We start from the raw sequence: 13,029 nt of genomic DNA, 5'->3' as shown, positions 1-13,029 counted from the left end.
CTTATGACCGTATCCATGAAATTGGATTTAAATCATCTGTTGTTCACTTTTGAATCATTGTGAAGGTTCTGGGTGACTATGCTACAAAACAAACACAAAGGGCTTGATTTGCATTCGGCCGATAAGCACTGCAAGCCAACTTCTGAGCGTTTATAATCGCTGCTTATGTAGGCCACTGTGATGAAGCTGCTATTACAAATCTTGAAGCTTGTATGCTTGCATTTTGCCTCTTGAGCTTTCTGATATTATGTTTCGTCTACCAGTTAACCCTTGTGCTTTTGTAGGACTAGGATATGGAAGAAAGGGTATGCTAAAATTGTTCGGGGAATACAAGTTAGGTCATGATCAGATGGCAGATGGGGCATGGAATTCAATTTGATGATCTGCATGCAGAACAGTATGACTTCTGGAGAATATTGGGTTCACATATTTACATAAAAGAACACATCTGCCACAGTGCAATCATGGAAAACAACAGCTTAAAAAATTAAAATAAAATAAATCTATCAAACATGTACAATCATACATTTGTAAGTACAGTCAGCTTTGAGTGGTAAAAAAAATGAGGTTTGCAACGTAGCAGTGTCTTTAAAATTACCATCGAACATGATTTACTTGTCGGGTGACTCGGTAGCAAGATTGCTGACAAAAAATTGCATGTGGCTTCATGGAGGCTCAACCTTTTAAGTATGTGAACATGGAACAGTATTTTTGTCAACAATTTATCTAATTGCTCACAAAATTATTGATCAAAGAGGATCCACAAACAGCGATATTCTACTTTTTCTGAAGTAGGATTGGGGTGCTAGAATGTTCAACTATGATCATGAAATTTGGATACAAGACACAAACCACACTTCTCAGCAAGTCATCAGAGGGGAGACACGGTATACAGACAAGGGCATCTGCCCACCATGCACGCGCTCTTACAATTGATACTGCACATTTCAATGCCATAGGTATCTCTATTGACGATTTATTGCCAGCCATCTGATCAATTATCCAGCAATGGAACTGACCCCCAGCAGCACTCGAAAAGCCACTCAAAAATCTGCAAAGCATGACCAAGATCCAACAAAATTCCTTTTCAGCTTGATATACCACAAAATTCCCTGTTTAGTTAGTAGTACAATGCTGTTGGCTCATCTGATATCAAATTGAAGCCTACAAACCACTAGAGGAAGAATCCAGTCACTACCTTTCCATTGATCAATCAGCCTGTTGCAAAATTTGAATGTACCTCATCATGAATCACAACCAACAGCAACCATCATGACCTCTAAAAATCCTACCAATCGATCAATAAACCAATGAATGAATGCTGTACATCTCTCTAACTGTCCCGAAGATGCTTCTTGTTGAATCAGTAACCCTAAGGTTTCTGAGGGAACCCGCAATTAGATGGCTTTCTAAAAGGGGTCCCAAACAACTCTGGTGATCTCACCTTACAGTAGACTCCAAGAGTGATGGTGAGAAGTGCTATCAGAATTTGATCCAGAGTGAGAATGGTGTTATTATACATATTTCTTTCGCTGGACCAGAAGGGGTTTGCTTGGTTGAAACCCAACATAAATTGGTTATAATTGTTAATATGTTTGTGTGCTTATGATCCCCTTTCATTTGGCAATCTAACCCCCTCGTAAGCCTTAAGTGTCTCTGAACTAAAAGTTTCTAAGGCTTCAAATATAGGAATTAAACCAGTCTGCAAAATACTGGAAGCTGCATCTTGGACTTGCTTCACAGTTTCCTCATGTTTGGCTTCACTTCCAATCTTTTCTTCATCGAGTCCAATTCAGTCAAGCGATCATCATGGTGTTCCTCACCATTCTCAGTAACTGACACTATATCCATGCGCCCATTCATCCCACTGTCCTGCTGCAGAGATTTATGTCTTCTGTCATAATCTCTGGATAGATACCTTGCCTTTAGTCTTAGGTTCTGTTCCTTGCTTTGACTCTCCCATAATTTATGTGCAATCACAGAAAAATCATGTATTGTTTCAGTTGCTTTGTCTTCAGAAATACTTTTAATTGCATGGAACCAATCATTAGAGATGATATATACGCAGGAGCTCCAATCCGGCCTGGGGAGAAAGGCGCAACCCCATCAGGTGTTTGTTCCAGTTCTTCTGGGAGCCATTTCATTAACCATCCATTCTATGCTTCATTATAAGCTTTCTGAGTGCTGATCCATTCCTTAAAACAATGCAACCAGTTTAAGAGATCCACCTCCAGTTCCTTGGTAGCCTTTGCAATTGTTTGGCTTTGGTGCTTCCAGTCTTTGCTGCGAGACTCTGGCTTTTGCGATCAACGATGGCTTGTAACTGCTTCCGATGACAATCCAGCAAAGATTTCCACATTTTAACCAGTCTGCACACAAAAAGGATGATAATGAAAGCTCGGCATTCTATTTCAAATATCTTGTCCTTATAGTACGAGATACAACAGTTAAGTATAATCAATAAAAAAAGATCATCTAAAGAAGCACAAAATGTCGAATCAACTTGGATAATTTACCATGCATAAAATGCAATGCACTCAGCCAAACAAGAGCAATGACTCGCATGATTTCTTGTAGCAGGCAGCCATCATTCTACAAATGCAAGCTATCGAACAAGTGCTTGTCAAGCTATGTACATCACTATCATAGCTTTGCCAGATTAATATTTCAGAGTTCTTTAAAATGGTGAAGACCAAAGTCCAAAGGAAATGACTTGGAGAATATACAAAGAATTAGCAGGTTCTCTAGTTTGAACATTGATGAGCACATGCACTGAAAAACCAAACCAGCCAATGGCATGTCATATTAAGAAGAGCCACCTAACCTTGATATTTCAAGAAGAATAGACAAAGGAACAGTGGGTATCTGGGAAGGAGTCTACTCAAAATCCTTTTTGAAGCTATATTGGTCCATTGATGACTCTACAGCCACCTCAACAAAATCTTCAGATATGGCCCAGAGGAAATCTTGATCATGGAAACCAACAAGAAGGATTTGAAGTAAAAGCTTTTCTATAAATATAAATCTGAAAAAAGATATCACATACTGACTGTAGAATTTGCAAATAAGTGAAAAGAAGTGAGATAGGTTGGATTTCTCAGGAAAGAAAAGAAAGGAATCTCAAAAGAGCTCTGCACATTCAGATATCATAGTTCTTTGTATATTTAAAAAAAAAAAAATCAAACTGCTAACATGAAAAATAAGAACATCTGATACTGTAAAAAGAAATTGATAAGCAGGAACACAACGGGTAACAGGTAGTCCAGTTCAAGAGTTGCACTATCCTTTCACCATAGACGAGCCATGAGTGGCCAGGGACAAGAAACCCCCAAAATAGAAAGTGACAGGTAACTGGTGAACAACCCTATATAATGCAATCCACTAAAGGAAGCACCAAGATTTGCTGTATTGGTATCGGACGGCGTGCCGATGCCAGACCAATATGGTACAGTACCGGTACCATACCGTACCGACATACGGTACGTCTAGGCGTACCGATCCGGTACCGGTACACAATATTTTTTTCGATTTTTAAATTTTTTTTTTGAATTTTTGAAGTTAATAATTGATAAATACAACCTTAATATGGCATTATATTGCATATTATTGATATATTTGGGTTCAATTTGGAGTTAGGTTGCGGTACAAAGACTCTTGATCCAAAATTTCAAACACATATTTATTTACATTATATTTCAACTATGTCATCTTAAAACTAAAGAAAAAATATATAAAATACGCATTAAAATGTATCTAAATATTTAAGTACAAAGCGCAATAACTAATATACGAACCTTAAGATGTACTCTGCATTTAATTTCTTGTCGAGTGTCTGTGACGCTCGTAGATGTCTGGATCATCAACATAGACTGAAGGGACATCAGTCCAACCCTCTAGCCAAGCTGCACTGTACTCTCGAATATTCATCATCCCATAAGACATCCTCTCTGGATTGTAAGACATCTCAGACCTCTCGCTAAAATTCTGACTCTGAGAAGTATCCTCGAGATGATGGTACGGTTGTGGAGGAGCCCATCCAAATATGCCAGTAGCAAAATTTGATCCGTAAGATGCTCCAGACTGCATAGGGTAGTAACCACTAGAAAATGATGCCTCGGATGCACCATATGCATATGGATCATAAGGTGGCTGTGGATAATAGGATCCATAATGCGAGGATGATCCAGATACATCCATGGATCCTACTCCACGTGCAAGATCGTCCGCAGTTGCATCATGTGAAAAAATATTTTTCCATCACAGTATGTCAAAAAATTAATGATACTCTGCCTAGTAGGACCTGTCCAACCATCACACATCACTGTCAGACCGTATGTAGGTCATTTATTTTTGTAAGAAGCAATCTATCTCTGCAGATCCTCTTTATTGCTGTCAAGAAGCTGACCATAGATGTCCTTAGATCTTGGAGGATTTACACCCTGGTAGGCAGCTTCTATGGCTGAAATAGCAGATCGGTAGTAAGGATTGGCTGCTGCATTTACTGAAATATGGCTGAAATAAAATCATGATCCAATAGCTCTCCACATATCCTTCTTCTTATCTTTTTTCAGCATACTGTTAATTCTCTGCTGTTTTGAATCCTTGCTGGGCAAAGCATGTGGATCCAAATCCTGAATGCTGGCTCCTGCTGGAATATCTCTGGAGGATCTCCTCCTACTGCCAAAAGCTCCCAACAAAGAAGACATGCTGCGTCTGCTCCCTCTACCACCAGGCTTTCTGACTGAGGTAGTCCTCCTTAACTCAAATTCTCCCCTACCAGTCGCTGATCCAGATCCTGATTCATAGCACGATGGTCCGAATCGCTCTCTGTACCGGGCCATCTCCTCCTGCTGGTACTGATCCGCCAAGCTCGTCTGAATGGTAGTCTCAATCTGTGCCTCCTCATCATCTGGAGCAGAAGCTTCCTCTGACTCTCTAGAGTGATAAGAAGGTGGCTCTGCAGCTCGACGGTCTACTTCATCTTTTTCTGCTTTGCCCTTTCCTTCACTGCTTTCAAATTAGCAAAGTGCTTTTTCATCAATTATCGGACCTCTTGCGGACATTTCTGACACATGGACACATCAGGATAACCACCAGTCAGATGCTGCTTCAACCTAGTCACTCCTTCTTTCTTGAACTCTGTGTTGCACTATTTGCATCTCCAATGATGCCGAGCCGAGAGCATCTCGCCATGATCCCAACCGATGTCACGCTCTGGATCTTTCTTCTTACTCATTTCTGCAGGTATAACAAAATACTAATTATTTTGAATTACCTGTAATATAACACTAATTACATATATTTTTTATTTGATAATATTTTTTACTATTTAAATATTTACAAAAAGAATTTCAAAAAAAATTCGAGTTAGATTTAAATATTTCAATTGTTTTTAATCATTCTAAACATTATTCTCAATTTCAAAACTAACACTGAATTTTTATTTTTTTATTTTTTTAATAATTTTTATATAAATAAATATATACAATAAAATAGCTGATTAATTAAAGTGAACGAACGCCATGCTCTAAATTTTTTTCTTATAAATATATGCAAGTACAACAAAATATGATAGTTTAACGATAATTAAAATAATTATATATAATTTTAAAATAATTTTAATAATTATTTTAAAACTTATAAATTTAAAATAAATATGTTATATGCTTCAAATAATATTTTTAAATTAACTAAAATATAACACTATTTTTATATATTTTTTATTTTATAATTAAATTTTTTAATTTAAATAATTAAAAAAAATAATTTTTTAATTTCAAATATTTGAAAAAAAATTTAAAATTAGATTTAAGTAGCTTGAATCATTCTAAACATGATTCCCAAACTCTGATTTTTTTTTTTAATTTATTTTTTTTAATTTTTAAATAAATAAATATTTAAAAATATTTTAAAAAATATATAATTAATAAAAATTAACAATTTTGATGTCATCGTGTAGATCTTCCAAAGATCTATCACATATAATTAAATCATCCCAAAATCACAAGATTTTGACATGATTTTCTCTTATTTTCATTCTTTCTCATTCTTATCCTATTTTTAACAACAAAAATAAAAAAAATATTTACTAAGAAAATAACACATTATCTTACCTCCGGCCAAAGATCAGCCTCTCCTCGAACCACTCTTACAATTTGATGGAGTTTTTTTCTTTTTTTTTAATTTTTCGGAGGTCTCAACGGTTTCGTTGAGACCTTTATAAGCTTCAGGTCCTCGGGAGTTCTCTGAGACTTCTCAGAGAATTCTAAACAGGCTCAATGATTTAAAAGATCTCTGACCCCACCCCCCTCCCCACTTTATGTATATGGGCATGTCGGCATGGTTCGGTTCACGCCGAACCGGACCAAACCGATCCATACCGTCGGGTTTTGGACGGTATGGAAACGAACTAGATCGAATCGAGCGGTTCGATGCGGTTCGGAGAGTTTTTCGAAAAAAAAAAATCTGAATTGGATCGGTAAAGTACGCTTGGTACGTCTCGTATCGGATGATTCGGTCCGATACGGCGAACCCTGGGAAGCACGTAACGATCCAATTGAAACCTACACATACAATATTTAGAAAAGCAAAAGGGTCCCAGCCTAAATGAGCCCTGGGGTGCATTTAATAAGCTTCACAAGAGCGCATCGCCAAGCACGACAACTTGTGGCATCCACGCCTGCACCAACTTTTACTTTGTGCTAGCAACAATTGGATATCATCCAGCACTAGCATCAGCTGGATCAGACAAAGCATCAGATTAAGAAGTGCAAAGCAAGTTTGAAGAAAGTAATTTTGAAGATAATTGAAAGTTCGCATATAACAATAGCTATAGCATGATTCTTTATCTATGATCAACTTTGTAGTTAGCACTTGAAAATAAAAAGAAGGATATGAAATCTGGCAAAATAAATTTTCATGAGGATGCCATGTCAGTGTTGGTTAACAGTGTCTTATGCTGCAAGGACTACAAGATGATGATGCTTGGGACAATGCTTGACATTCAACTTCAATCTTGGTAATCAGTAGAAGAAGTTTTAGAAAAGTGTGATTGAAAAATTGCTTTTGTAGATGAACCAGCTCCAGCGACTCTGGTTATCCAATGACACCATGGCAGTACGAAGATGCTGAAAAGCTTAATAAAGTTGAGGATAATTTGTTACCTTGCACTAAATACTAAAATGATTCCATAGTTTCTTTCAAGGCCAGATCAGAAAAATAGGTGTAAGCCAGCAGTCCTAGCTATTCCATCTTTGCGAGACTCCGATAAACAGAACCTTAGCCAGTCTAGTATTCAGACATGCAAGAGAGCCAATAAAATCTATTATAAGAAACTATAAGGACTGCCAAAGCAAATCACTAATGAGTCAAAAAGTGAAAAGAGCCATGAGGAAAACGGCCCATTCCAGTAACTTTCAACAAGACTAAAAGGTAGGACTTGAAGAACCAGGGCAAATTCTTCCCACAATCCAATTGGAAGACCACTAATATTAACCACAGCCTAAAAGCAACAGTACAAAATTCTCTTCCCCTCGGTTGCATCCATTTGGGCATTGCAATGGGATAGTTCCCAGATAGTTTTGTAGAGATTGATGATTGATGATTTGCACCTTAAATTCCTTCATTCTTTTGAAAGTACTGAATACTTCACACTCCTTGAGGAAGTCCTTTTACTAGATATGTCCATGAGATTGTTGAATGCTTGATTGATCCATTCCCACTGGTCTGTCATGTATTTGGTACTGCCTATGTTTTCTTTAGAAGGACGCTTGGACAACTTTTTTGAAATTTTTCCCCCCCCATTTTGCTCCTTGTAAGACATTTATTGGCCAACCATTAGCCCTTTCTCGTTTCAAGAAAAGTGAGAATTCTGCAGTGTTGGGTGGATGTCTGGCCAGGACATCACCTTCCAAGATCCTTTCAGTACCACGCGATACAGCAGAAAGAAAGAAGAAACAAAATAAAAGAAAAAACAATCAAAATACGTGGATCAGCCACAAAAGGGCTCGCCTCCACGGGGCATGCAAACTTCACTATGAAAAAAAAATTTTACAAGAGGAGACCTCACCCTCAACCCTTGTACACCCAATTCTCTCTCACATGAAGTTCCCCTCACAAAAGCTCTCTCTCTCTTGGAGACCCCCCTGAACCTCTGAAGAGCCTGGCAACCGCTGTCTAGGAGCCTCCTGCTCCTTCTCTCTCAGCGCCCTAGCCTCTCTCTCTCTCCTCTGGTTCGTACGGCGGCGAGAAACCGAACCCCCACATCCCTCTGTTGTCTCAGGCCTTTTTAAAGGCATAAACAGGGTTTAAACTTGATTAGACACGGATTAGGAATCCTAAACAAAGCCAAAAAACTCCCTGGACCGTCGGATTAAGACCGGGAGCCACCTGGACCGTTGGATCGCGCTCCGGTCCACGGAATAGTGCCGTGGACCGCGAGAAACGAGTGAGAAACGCCCACGCGGTCCACAGACCGCTCCGTGGACCACCCGGTCCACGGTGGGCTGGGGCAAGGGGCCAGCAGGCCGCTGGGTCGCGCGTCCCGTGCGGGCCTGGGCCTGGGTCGCGCGTCCCGCGCGGGCCTGGGCTTGGGTCGCACGTCCCGCGCAGGCCTGGGTCGCGCGTCCCGCGCGGGCCAGGGTCCCGCATCCCACGCGGGCCTGGGACGCGCGTCCCGCCCGCCGCCGGTCGTCGGCGATCCTCCGCCGCCTCGATTCTCGTGCCGACTTCAAAAGCTCGTATCTCCTCCATCCGAGCTCCGTTTCAGGTGATCTTGGTCTCGTTGGACTCCGTTTTTCACCGCGAACCTCGTTGTGGGCTCAATGTAGGCTGAATCTCGAGGCGTCAAATCCTAACAATCTCCACCTCGACTCGATATTCGGCATCCTCCAAACTCCGAGAGCTTCTGGATCTCCTCGCCCCCATGCCCTGGGGCAATCGCCTGCTGATCATGGATGGGCAAACATGGGAGTCGAGCCAGGCTGCTCGATCCCATCTCCATCGTATGCTGTGCTCCTCCTGACTTGAGACCTGCTCGGGGCATCATCCTGCGGCAATAGGAATCTTACCTTGCGACGTCGCCTCTCGTCCTCCCGAGTCTCCTGTCTCGTGCCCGATCCGCCTCCTGGAGCTCCACCTCGCTCTGGACTCCGCCTGGCTCCCGATGCTCCACCTCGCACTGGGCTCCCTGCCAGGTAATAATGTCCTCTGCTCCCCTTCTTCCCCTCCAGCACAATCCTATCGCCGCGTAGCACCCTCAGTGATGCGGGACAATCCTAAAAAGAAAATCAATCCTAATAATCAAGCTCTCTTCTGTTCATCAACAACAAATCACGTCCGACCAGGGGCTCATTATTCCCAGGACAGACAGTATAGTTGCCTATACTCTGCTCAGGAGGCGTGATTGATTGATACGAGACTAAAGCGAGATCAATCTAAATGATACAGACGAATGCCATTCGAGAGATCAGTAAACAATTAGTAATAAAAAATTTCATAAACAGATAGCAGAAATTAAACATGCTCACGAGTAGATGCAAAAAAAAGAAATAAGAATGGAACGAGAGAAAATAAAACATTAAACCCGTGAGAAAATCCGAGAAGATGATAAGAATCCGGATCGTGGTAGTTAAGAAACTACTCTGATTAGGGCTCTTAATCTTTTAACCAAACAGATCCATCGATAAAGAACTAGGTCTTTACCAACATCGGATAAAAAAAAAAAAATCAAAGATCAACTGTTAAGGAACGAAGGTCCTTGACAGCATATGATCTGTAGAATAAGAAATCACTCCTTCTCTCAGCACGACAGATGAATATTCTGGAGGAGACAGATCTTCTCTTGACGGAATAGGCTTGCGTGGGTAGATGGTGGAGTCGATCAGAGTCGCAGGAACACTGAATCTTAAGTAGAAGGAATAGGATAGAAAGTGGGCCTCACACCCTCCCCTTATGGGGCGATTTTGGGTCTCACACCCTCTCCCTCTCGGAGCGATTGACACAAGTATTTGTGGAGTTTGTAAAATCATTCATTATTTTTTTTCATGAAAGATACAAGGATTTATATAGGACTCTAAGGGTCCTATTTGTTTAAGAATCTCTTATTTTTACAAGGAAGAAATCAACCCTCCACAAAAAAGTAAAGCATTATAATCTACCATAGGAAAGAAATCAGCCTTCAACAAAATAAGTAAGTAGCCAAGAACTCTTAAGGAATTCTAAGGAAGAAATGGAATTTCATGTGGGTGCTTGATGCTTGACACAACTTGGCATGAGCACGGCATATGCTGGCATGCATATTCTTCTCTTGGCATGTGGAGAGTGGTGGCTCCAAAGGTGACGTGGACAAATCCAAGTATGGCCCTATGGACCCAAAGCCAAATGCATTAAAATTTATTGACTGAAAATAAATAACTGAAGTAGAATCAATTTAATGAGGCTTCTTCGATCCAAATCGAACTTAAATTATGTTGCCAATTTTTGATGGCTCTGATGTCCGCACCAATTCTCCCGAGGTGGGAAAAACTCGACCCTGTCGAGTGTGGATCGATTTCGCTCTGGTGACGCTCAAGTAGATCGGGATCAATGCGTTGCAGCTCTTCTCGAGTGATCCAGGTATCTTCAGACTCCGGTCGACCTCGCCATCTGACCAGATACCGCTGATAGCCTCGACTCCGGGTGGAAAGGATCTGCTCATCCAAAATTCTCTCAATCTGATCGTGTTTTGCTGACATTTTGGCTGGTGGACACTCAGGGATAGGTTCGCTCTCAAAGGTTGGTTCAGGCTCAAATGGCTCACTAGGTATCCGAATTGGTTTTTTATAGGCGACAAGATCTGTAATGTTAAAAGTAGAGCTAATTCCAAAATCAGAAGGTAGGTCCACAACATACGCATTTGATCCGATTTTCTTTATGATCTTAAATGGACCTGCTCCTCGGGCATGTAACTTCTTCACGGTTCCGGGAGGAAACCGTTCAGGCCTCAATCGAACCATCACATAGTCTCCCTCTGCAAACTCTTGAACACGTCGATGAGAATCTGCATTCTGTTTATAAACTTTATTACTCATACTAATTTTTTTACTGATCTCTTTATGCAGACTCTTGACATGCTGTGCAAATGACTCTGCAGATTCGGAAATCCTAGCATGCATGGGTAGTGGGATGAGGTCTATTGGTTTTCTAGGTTGATATCCATGAACTACTTCAAAAGGACTCATGCCAATGGACCTATTAACAGAGCTATTATATGCAAATTCGGCTCGGGGCAGCAAAAGATCCCAGTTACCCATATGTTCCCCAATCAAGCAACACAAAAGATTTCCAAGACTCCTATTAACCACTTCGGTCTGACCGTCTGTTTGCGGATGATAGGCAGAAGAAAACTTTAGTTTTGTGCCTAAAAGATGCCATAGGGTTTTCCAAAAGTAGCTCATAAATCTAACATCCCTATCAGAAACAATGGTTTTAGGCAATCCATGTAGTCTAACAATCTCATCAAAGTATATCCTTGCAACTTTCGACGCATCAGACGTTTGGCAACAGGGCAAGAAATGGGTCATTTTTGAAAATCTATCTACAACCACTAGAATGGAATCATGCTTCCTGGCTGTCCTAGGTAATCCCAAAACAAAATCCATACTAACATCTTGCCAAGGATAGTCTGGTATAGGTAAGGGTGTATATAAGCCGGTGTTTTGTTTTCTCTGCTTGGCCACGGCACATGTTCTACATTGGGCAACAATTCGGACGACATCTCTTTTCAAGCTTGGCCAAAAGAACTGGGCTTCTACCAACTCTATAGTTTTATTCCTACCAAAGTGTCCAGCTAATCCTCCAGCATGTAATTTCCAAACTAAAAAATCTCTCAAAGATGTACGGGGGATACACAGCCTAGTTTCTCTAAATAGGTAACCATCCTGAAGGGTATATTCACTACGTTCTCTAGATGGCCCCTTACGTAAAGCGGTAAGTATGTCACCAAAATCTGGACACTCCTCATAATTTTCTTTAATCTTATCAAAACCAACAACTTCTATACTAACGGTGGACAGCAAAGTATGACGACGACTCAGGGCATCAGCAGCACGATTCTCTACACCTGCACGGTGTTTCAAAACAAAAGTATAGGCTTGCAAAAACTCGACCCACCTACCGTGTCTATAATTCAATTTCTTTTGAGAATTCAGGAATCTAAGGGCCTCATGGTCAGAGTACAAAACAAATTCTTGCGGTAGCAGGTAATGCCTCCAATATCTTAAAGCTTGAATTACCGCATAAAACTCCTTATCATAGGTAGAATACTTGAGTTTAGAATCGTTAAGTTTCTCGCTAAAGTATGCTACCGGATGACCTTCTTGACTAAGGACACCACCAATCCCAACTCCTGACGCATCGCACGCTACTTCAAAAACCTTAGAAAAATCAGGGAGACGTAAGATTGGGGCATGAGTCATCTTATCCTTAATGTCTAGAAAGGCTCTATTGGCTGCCCTAGTCCATTCAAAATTTTCCTTTCTAATGCAGTCAGTGATGGGAGCGACTATGGTGCTAAACCCTTTTATGAACCTACGATAAAAAGTTGCTAATCCATGAAAACTCCGCACGTCATGCACACTCTTGGGCACCGGCCACTCAACTATTGCTCTAATCTTTTCAGGATCAGCAGATACACCATTGGGGGTAACAACAAAACCTAAAAAGATGATATGGTCTGTCATAAAAGCGCACTTCTTAGGATTAGCATACAAGCTTTCTGTTTTAAGAACTTGACACACTCTTTGGAGGTGATCTAAATGGTCTTCCCTAGTTCGACTATAGATCAAAATGTCATCAAAATATACGACTACAAATACTCCTATAAATGGTCGTAGTACTTGGGTCATCAACCTCATGAAGGTACTAGGAGCATTAGATAATCCAAATGGCATCACCATCCACTCATATAAACCATTTTTTGTCTTGAAAGCAGTTTTCCACTCATCTCCCGGTCTAATCCTTACTTGATGGTAACCACTCTTAAGATCGATC

Source organism: Elaeis guineensis, chromosome 9 (genome assembly GCF_000442705.2).
Source record: "Elaeis guineensis isolate ETL-2024a chromosome 9, EG11, whole genome shotgun sequence".
Lineage (NCBI taxonomy): Eukaryota > Viridiplantae > Streptophyta > Magnoliopsida > Arecales > Arecaceae > Elaeis > Elaeis guineensis.
Note: the sequence above shows the minus strand (reverse complement) of the source record.